We start from the raw sequence: 9,234 nt of genomic DNA, 5'->3' as shown, positions 1-9,234 counted from the left end.
GAAGAATAGGAAACACATACAGAGTGTCCAAAAAGTCTGGAATATTGCTAATATCTCGAAAACAAGGTCAGTCACAAAGCACCTATATCAACTTTTTTAATTCAAACCTAACACCCTGTATATTACTACAGATTTTAAAAGTAGTTTTTCTACTCTACGAGTGTCAATTAACTTTAGGACACTGGAAAAATTGATTACAATTTAACATCATAATGACGTTAAAGCTATTATTGTTACTCCTACCATTGTTATAGCTGAGAAACCTTTCAAAAAATATGAATTTTGAACAATTAACATAGGAACTTACTTATTGGAATTTTTTTCATCAATCATTCCCTCAAATAAAGTTATGAAATCTCTTAATCTAATTTTAAAATCTGAAGTAATCTACAGGGTGATAGGTTTGAATTAAGAAAGTTGATATACTTTGTGACTGATCCTGTATACTTGCAAACCTCGATTCACCTTCACGTCATGCTCTTTTATTTACTGTACAATATGAAAACTTTCCAGACTTTTTGGACACCCTGTATAGGTAGTAAAACTGCTTTATCACATAATATTTTAATATGATCCAAATACTAGTTAATATGGCATATTTTACTAATCTGTTTAAACTAAAACTCAAAAAGGAATCAGTGATATTGCTGCAATACTAGATGATTTATCGAGGCGTACGGGAAATGAAAACTGAACTCGACTAAAAAATGGTTGGATTTGCATTTCAGAAGTATTAACAATGATTTAGATGCAGTTTTTCTACTGTATTGTACCGAGTGTACGATACACTAAAGTGGCAAAAACGTGGCTTTCTTAGTTCCTTTCCACACACCCTCTTTGTACCAAGGGTAACAAAATCTGTAATCCAATTTTAAAACCAATAACCTGGAAAGTTTCACTTTCTTTACTGTATTTTCGACGCTAAAGAACCACAACTACATCAGAAAACCATTCTGTTTATACAAACTTATGATTTCTGCCTGTAATGTCTACGTGGCTGCTTCTAGCTGTCGCTAAGGGGTAATTAAAACAAGCAAAGGTAACAACATCAGACTTTAATAAAACTTTACATGAGGAGTATCTTTGTGTTCCGAACAAGTTTGCGTGATTTTCCCAAATTGGGTTTGTTGCGTGTCTAATTTTATTTAGGGCTAAGTTTCAGCGAATTCTCTTACGTGTGGATACCTTACCGTGAAATTATTACTTCAGTTTTGTTTTTTAGCTGCTGTGAATGGTTACTGCCTGCTTTTTTGATCAAAAATTAATAATTTTTAAAACGAAATTAATTACGCACATAGCAAATATTGAAATCGCTCATCTGCAAATATTAAACAAGTATTATTAATGTTATAACTGGAATTGAATGTTTACTACAATATTGCAGTCGTTACAAATCCAGTTTAACACAGTAGTTATTATTCTAACAAACCATACAACATTCAATTACCTGGAAAATAGTTACCTGTTAATGCTAGTTGACGGATATTTCCATTATAGTAATTTTAACAATAATTATGGATTTACTAGGTATTTGTGTAAATCACTGTTTTTTTTTGGCATTATCAGTCCTCTGCTTGCATATTATTGCAACATATAGTTACAAAGCAGCAAATTGAATTTTTATATAAATGTGTCGCGTTTTCTGTTCACTACTGCTGTGCCAGTTTGATTAAAACGCCGATTTCAATATGCAACGAATATTTGATTACATGTTGATTCAATTTAAAATTCAATACCAGAACAAAGTGCACTACTTGTTTAAAATAACTGTTATCAAATTGCGCTATTTGACTAAGTATTACCGGAAAATTATTACAACAGCGAATTGAATAAAATTCGGTCGGTCCGCAAACACAGAGAAAAGAGCGAAGATACGCAGCTGGACAAATATAATATCCCAAATATTGCCCCGAAAAAAATAAAGACAGAATCTTTGTTTATCTTTATATTAAAACGTCAGATCGGTAGTCTGGGCGAAATGATAGCCGGGGGCTCCCTAATGGTCTCATTAATCTATTTATTTATTCGGTAGAGGGAAGTTATATCCACCATTAGCTCCCAGTGTCGTGCAGTGATATCTTTTGTGATTTAACACGTTAACGGGAAAATCGATGAATGATTCCAGTCACGCGAAGCTAGCTGCTCAAATTGATTCTTGAGTTTTCCCTTTTTTTGCTTAATTTTCCCTAATTTGCTTTGATGGCGAAAAATTTCACATTTTCAGGAGAGAACGCTAGATGATTCGACAAATTTTTATAATTGGAAATTTTAAGATGCACGTAAGTAATTTTTACTCTTGTAGGTATAATAGGTATTTATGTACCAAGGGCGTTAGAGAGAACATAATGTCCTGAAGGCCCAAAAAAGCTAATAGGCATTATACTCTCCCTAACGCCTGTGGTGCATACAATGTTTTATGTTTCACCTAATTCAGCATTATTTACTGTTTCTGGTATTGAAAAAGTAAGGTATACCTTTACCGGTATGTGGTTTACTGTTTATTTTACCTGAATGATGTGACTTTGATTCTCCTGTCAGTCAGTCTAAATGGCAAAAGCGAATTTTAGAAAATATAAAAGAAAATGCGGCAAAAACTAACGAAAGTTTATTACCTGAAAAGTCAAAAGCATCCTAGGATAGGAGATACGAAGTTTTTATGGTATGGAAGTATAAAAATGCCATTGCTTATATTAAAAACGGTTTCAGGGCGTTATGATAATGCCCGCCTATAATACCCTCAGGTTGTTATGAACACTATAAACCACACCGTTTCCAAGGTATTATTTATTCATAATTTTTAGTTGAAACATAAAGTAATTTTATCCAACACATGACAGTTATGACTATCATTATTAATGTCATTTTAGAGAAGTAACCTATCAAACCACACCCTAGTGGGTTATAATCCATAACTCACTAGTGAGTAAGTGGACGTGTCAAAATTTTTTCAACCAGCCACCAACTTAGACCAATATGTAAAAAAGCTACTGCCAAACTGACACTTATAAGTTACTGAAATGCATGAAGCTTTGATTTGATCAGAAAGTTTATTAATTAATATCTCATAAAAAACCATTTTTCCCACTTGTTGGATAAAATTATGTATAATACGCTTGTGTTATGGTAAACAATTGCTTCATAACACTCTTGTCCCATAAATAACTATTAGGCATATAGTCATTTACTAAGTGTCATACTTCATATATCCAAACCTAGGTAACCTTAATGTTAAGTCTGCATGTGCAGCATTTGTGTATATCTCTGTATACAGTGGATAGTTTGTAATTGTTGAACAGATTTTTATCAACAATGCGAGTAATCTTCTAATCTTTTATTTAAGCAATTATCTGTTTTTACTAAATAATTATCAATATAAAGTAATCGGTTTTTGACTTTATTGATCATAATAAATCGATACATTGTGTTCTACGTAAAAAAGTGTCCTAATAATATGTTAGTTTCAAAACTCTCTTTGAGTTTGTTAAGGAGCTGTAAGCAATAGTTTTCCCAATTTTCTGGAAAGCGAAAAAAGATAATTTAATTTAGAAATCGGGAATAAGTTTCACATAAAATGCTTCCCCATTTAACTGACTCTGTAGCTCTCACAGTTACCGAGATTTCTATACATGTATAATCAATTTGGGACACACAGGAAAATATTTTATATTAGGTCTGTTCGCAGAGAGAATCTTCAACTAGTAATCAAAGAAATATTTACATCCATTGGCCACAAGTCATAATCACGTGAGCATTCAACCAATGAAACTTGACTTTTACTGTTTCTGAGTTATATATTATTTTTCTCTGTAAAATGTTTATATCCAGGCAGTTGTTAATTAAATAAACTTGACTATTACATTTTTACTGCTTTGTACAAGTTAGTGATCGTTAAAAGTTTTGCTCTAAAACTGTTATGTGCCATTTGAGCAGACTGAAAATAATTAATATTGTTATCTCTGATAAGTTTCAGACTTTCCAATTAATATTGCTACTGGCAGACATTATTAGTACCTACTTTTTAAGAAATACAGTTTGTAAATTATTACGCCACGAACGTTCGTAATGTTCATTGAGCGATTTCGAGTGAAACTTAATTTTGCCAAACTCTAAACAGGATATCGGTTTCGCATTCTAATAGCACTGCTTATTGATCGGATCTCGCCATGGATTTAATTCAAGCACCTTACAACAGTTGCAGAATAGGTAAAGCTTTAAAATAGATAAAGGGTTTATGGCTGGCTGCATGCAACTTTAGGTGGAAATAGTTTTGTTAATTAACAAAGTTCGCGTGGATGCTGGTGCAGGTCGAAATCTGATAAGTTTCACATTCGCTTTGTTGATTGTAGTGCCCATTTCACTTTTCCGAAACATTTAGGTTATAATTTGATAAGGCAGCACATTCTTTGTCAATCCACAAGTCTGAAATAGGTTAATTTAAACAATTTTCCACGGGACGTATGCAATATGGGATTGCATGTAGGGGGGAAAGATAATACCCATAAATTCACCAGTACGAATGCACGTCCGTTTATTTCATTCCATAAATTATAAACATCTTCCTGTTGTATAAACGTTACCTACTGAAACGACATGGAAACGCGAAAAATTACGTGCAAAGCTGTTTTATGCAGTTTCACTGATTTGCAAGGGTTGTTCAAGCGAGAGAATACAAAAATTCGTTCTCGCCAATTGTAAACGGATGATGATTCATAGGATGGACGGCAACGTGTGTAATAATTAGGTTTACATGTTACCAGTTTGATGAGTTTTTTCTCTATTTGACAAATTGGAAATTGATACAGTCCTCTGTACTCCATGACAATTAAGTAGGTAAAAAAAGCTGCTTTTACAAACTCACATTATTTAACTATTCCACATACATACACATAAAATCAATGATTTACTAAAATAGAACTAGAACGTCTCATTGTTCTGGCACAGTTAATGTTCACTTGCTTCACGAATTCTGTATTAACAAACAATTCCAAATTGTTGAGCACATAATAGGTGCGAATTTAGATAAATGATACTTCTCCCATTTATAAAGCGTTTCAAGCATATAATGACGCCTATTCCTTTTCGCGCTTCCATTGTGTTTCCTATTGTTGTTCGCAGTTGTGTAGCGCTTTCAAGTCGACAATTTTGTGTTTATGGTAAAATCGGGTGGAATACTTGAGCCTCATTGACTCACAACTGAACAATAAAAATTAAAAAGTTTGTCAATAAACCGCCACTGCTTTAACCGCAGTGGAATGAGAATGGCAAGTTCTATTCGCGAAAACTTTGTTGATATTAGTTTTGACTTAACTACCTTATCCTGAACGTGCATCTCGTATAAATGTTGGTTTAAATTTCTCTCAGAAACTTTACGTCAATATGTTTTAGGCTGGAAATTTATGTTCATTACATGGATCTCTTTCTGCAAAACTTCGTTAGCCGATATACCCTTAAAATAATGGCGAATTCCTTTATCCAATTTAGATCCTGCTCTGGGGTATGCAAATGCTCATAACTAGAAATTGCATTCGTAGCAATCGGATTTAAGTACCATACTAGATTGGAATTTACCTCAATCTCGGTTTATAATCTCATTTACAATCAGCTAAGCAGTTTTTACATACAAAAACTGGAAAAGGGTTTCAATCATCCAAAAAAAAAGAGTTATTGTATAGGTAAAAAGCCTAAAAATTCTTTGTAAATATTTTGCGAGTCGCATATTCCATAGTCAGTGTCAATCACTCAGAGTGGGATATTGAATTTTGAAGCGTGACACGGACTGGGAAAAGGAAATGGGAAAATGAGAGTGTGTTTATGCAATATCCGGGATTTTGACGGCACTCAAATCATTCTGATGCTCGAACCATAATCGGTAACTACCGGATATTCAATATTATTTTACGCCACATTCATTCATTTCGACAAATTGTTGTTCATACGTTTTGATTATAATAAAGCATTATTTTCTCGCCTTCGAGTTACAGTAAATTACGTCGCGTTTGTAAGGAAAAAAGCGAAATAAAGACCCCATAGGTTAACAAGAAATTGATGAATGGACCGTAACTTTCCATCATAAAACAGCAGCTGGTCCACGTCCAATTTTTTTTTTGTTCCGTAAGGCAAACGTTCTACCACAATATCAAATACAGAGTGTCCTAATTGCGACATTTTTAGGTTAAATAATTGAAACGATAGATAATCTGATTGCTTATGGAATAAGTTTATGCTATACCATAGCATTTGATTTTTTCGAGATATCTAAGATAAAAGTGCAATTTTTGTAAAAACGTCCTATATCGGAAAAACCGAAAACTAAATGGTTTGGGGACACTCTACAGGACAGAAAATGCTTTTTAAAATGCCGCAAAAACGAAGCTTCTTTAGGTGTTTTCGAGATATTTCATTTTTTTCAAAGCAAACTTTGGACTACTCCCACACTTTATTTGAAGAGATTCATCGTAGAGAATAGAGGATTTTATGAAATTTTTCATTTTAGTGATATCGAAACGGCGGATTTAGAAAGATGAACATTATTTGAAGCATTTTTCCTTGGCTACATTTACTAAAAAAGTAATAATAGTAATATATTACTTTTTCATAATTTCGCTCATTTTTTAGTTTTTAAAACAATTTTCTTGATTTGAAAAGATAGTGCAGATTACAAGCTTTCCAAAAATGTCCCCATATGAGTTGATTAGTCATACCGTTTGGCCGCTAGAGGGCGTCAAAATTGCTTCACCATAAAATCGCACATTTTTAGACACCCGCTGCTTTCACATTAATTTACTCCCTTACTTGACAAGATACGTCAAAATGTCATAGAAAACAAAAGATAGTGCAGATTACAAGCTTTTCTTTTTAGTTTTTTTCGTAGCCATGTTATGTATAGTTTTCGAGAAACAGCCGCGTGCACGACTTATTGGGACACCCTGTACTTTATAGCTTCATAAGTTAAATTTTGATAAACAACACATCTATTTTGGACATATTTAAATCTGATAATGGTAGTAGCTGTCAAATATCACTTCATACAGCCACAAAACTACAAAACCCACTTAAAAGCACTATTACAGTTAAGACAATAGTAAATTATATTAAATACTTGTTTATAGGTTCATGGGTAGAATTTGGATAGTCCTGAAGTGTATTTGTTTATTTTAATTATATTTCAAACTGTCATAAACTGTCAAATACCACACCATGAAGCTATAAAATTACAAAACTTGTTTAGAAGCAATACATTCAGTATAAATTATATTATTATGCATTTTATAGGTTTTTTTGGCAGTCGTATGTAACGGTCTATTATTGATACATTTCGATCTGTCACAAGAGTGTAACTCTCAAATTTAAAAAAAAAAACAGTAATTGAAAGAGGTTTTAAAACTTCTATCAACAAATCTTGTGACTTAACTGAAAATAAGTCTGAAGATTTGTCTGACTTTTTCGAGTTTCTGTACCTTGATTCTAGATCATCAACTACCGCTTCCTGGATAAAACAGACAACTTATTATCACTGTTAACTTACATTTGGAAATAAAATTGTACTTGATGTTCGGTAATAATGATGGGGAATAATTTATCTTAATCTAGTATAGCAGCATATTCAAATGTCTAACTGGTTAGGTTAATGGAGGTCCGGTAGATAATTTTCGAGTGGCACTCAGAACCATATCCAAAATCGATTAATTACCGGACCTGGAATGACGCGGGCATTATTTCGCTAGGTAATCAGACAAGTGATTAATGGTTTTATATAGTCGGCATTATTAATTTCACTTGTATTAGAGACTTTTTGCTTTTAGCCGTGCCGCTCGCATGGAGCACGCTTAAAGTGTTAAACTTGTGATAAATGATTTCTTGTTGTGGACTAGCACTCTTTAGTGCGATATTCCATTATTCTCCAGATATTTTTCTAACAGGTGAACGAGTATATATCAAAAATTTTAAGACGTTTGTTTTCCCTCGGAGACTGTTACCTAAATAAATAAAGGGCGGTTGAAATTGAAAACGTACGTAACGATATAAATTAAAACTGCTCCAGTCTCTCTCTCTACAGAAGTATCTCACCCGTTGTTGGAACTTACCATTCTTTCGACAACAAAAGGGTTTGTTAGTAACGTAACTTTCTACTTTCCGTACCTCAAAAGCAAATACGATTTTGATGAGATGCAATTGTACTTCAAAAAGCGTGCAACACTTAACTGGAGTTGAAGTTGCGAGAGACAAATGTTGCACTCAAAGTCGTTGGGGTAATTAGCACAAAATCTAAAGGCACTTTGATGGTTTGTTTTTGTATGTATTTTGTTATTTTATTTTTTATACACATGTGAAGTAGTTTGTGATTGGTCAAGAAAAAGCAGTAAGCTGAAGGTCACATCAATTACAAGTTATGTACTCTCAAACCATGTTCAAATCTGACAGAAATCTGATTGAAACTGCTTTTTGCACCCTTGAAACCCAAAAGTTGCACTTTCCTCCCTAGTTGCACAAATAACTATTCATTTTCTTTCTGATCACACAATCTTTTTGAAAGTTGCCACAGATCCGAGTATACAGGGTGTGACTGAGATATGTGTGTTGTCAAAAAAATTAAAGTTTGCTTTAAAAAAAAATCTTTTTGAAATTTTGCAATAAGTTTTGTACATTTTTTTTTTAATTACCAAACAGGGCTATAATTTGAATTATTAAACAAATAGTGTGCCAAAATAACCCCATTTTAGAACATTTTGAAAAAAATCGCGTTATTTTAAAAATATCAGTCTGTACGTAAAAACGTTAAAAATAGTCACGTGATTCAGTGTTTAAAACTAAAAAGCGGTCACATGGCCTTTTAAATACGATTTTTGCCATTTAAAACAGTCACCTGAATTTAGAATTAAAAAAGAGTCACTACATTTTTAAAAAAATCAATTAAACGGTCACGTGAGCTTTCAATTACGATTTTGTCATCACGTGACCTTTAGGATTTCGTTTTAACATTAAAAAAAAGTTACTAGACCTTTAAAAATAAATTTGATGATTGACATTCGCCACGTGGCCACTGTAAAAAGAATCACGTGACTTTAAAATAATCAGCTTAAACTGAAAAACGATCTGGTGACCATTCAAATAATATTTTGATGTTTAAAACAGTCACGTAACATTTAGATTCCAGTTTCCCTGCAAAAAGTGACCTTTGATTGAAAATAATTACGCCTCCGTTTTCACCTTAAAAGGAGTCAAGTGACTTTAAGA

General features: G+C 32.9%; 1 protein-coding gene across 1 annotated transcript in view; it reads left to right on the top strand.

The window, feature by feature from the left end:
• The first annotated feature begins 2,051 nt into the window (after window positions 1-2,051).
• The window catches only part of LOC145730740 (protein CEPU-1-like), a 44,045-nt gene continuing 36,862 nt past the window's right edge, over window positions 2,052-9,234 (top strand). The window contains exon 1 of the mRNA XM_081982095.1: window positions 2,052-2,279. The gene's annotated coding sequence lies outside the window, so the exon portion shown is untranslated. The remainder of the gene's footprint in view (window positions 2,280-9,234) is intronic.

The sequence above is a fragment of the Ips typographus genome, linkage group LG6, assembly GCF_016097725.1.
Source record: "Ips typographus isolate SLU linkage group LG6, UJ_Ityp_2.0, whole genome shotgun sequence".
Lineage (NCBI taxonomy): Eukaryota > Metazoa > Arthropoda > Insecta > Coleoptera > Curculionidae > Ips > Ips typographus.
The sequence above is the reverse complement of the archived record's forward strand: the minus strand, read 5'-3'. Positions and strand labels throughout refer to the sequence as shown.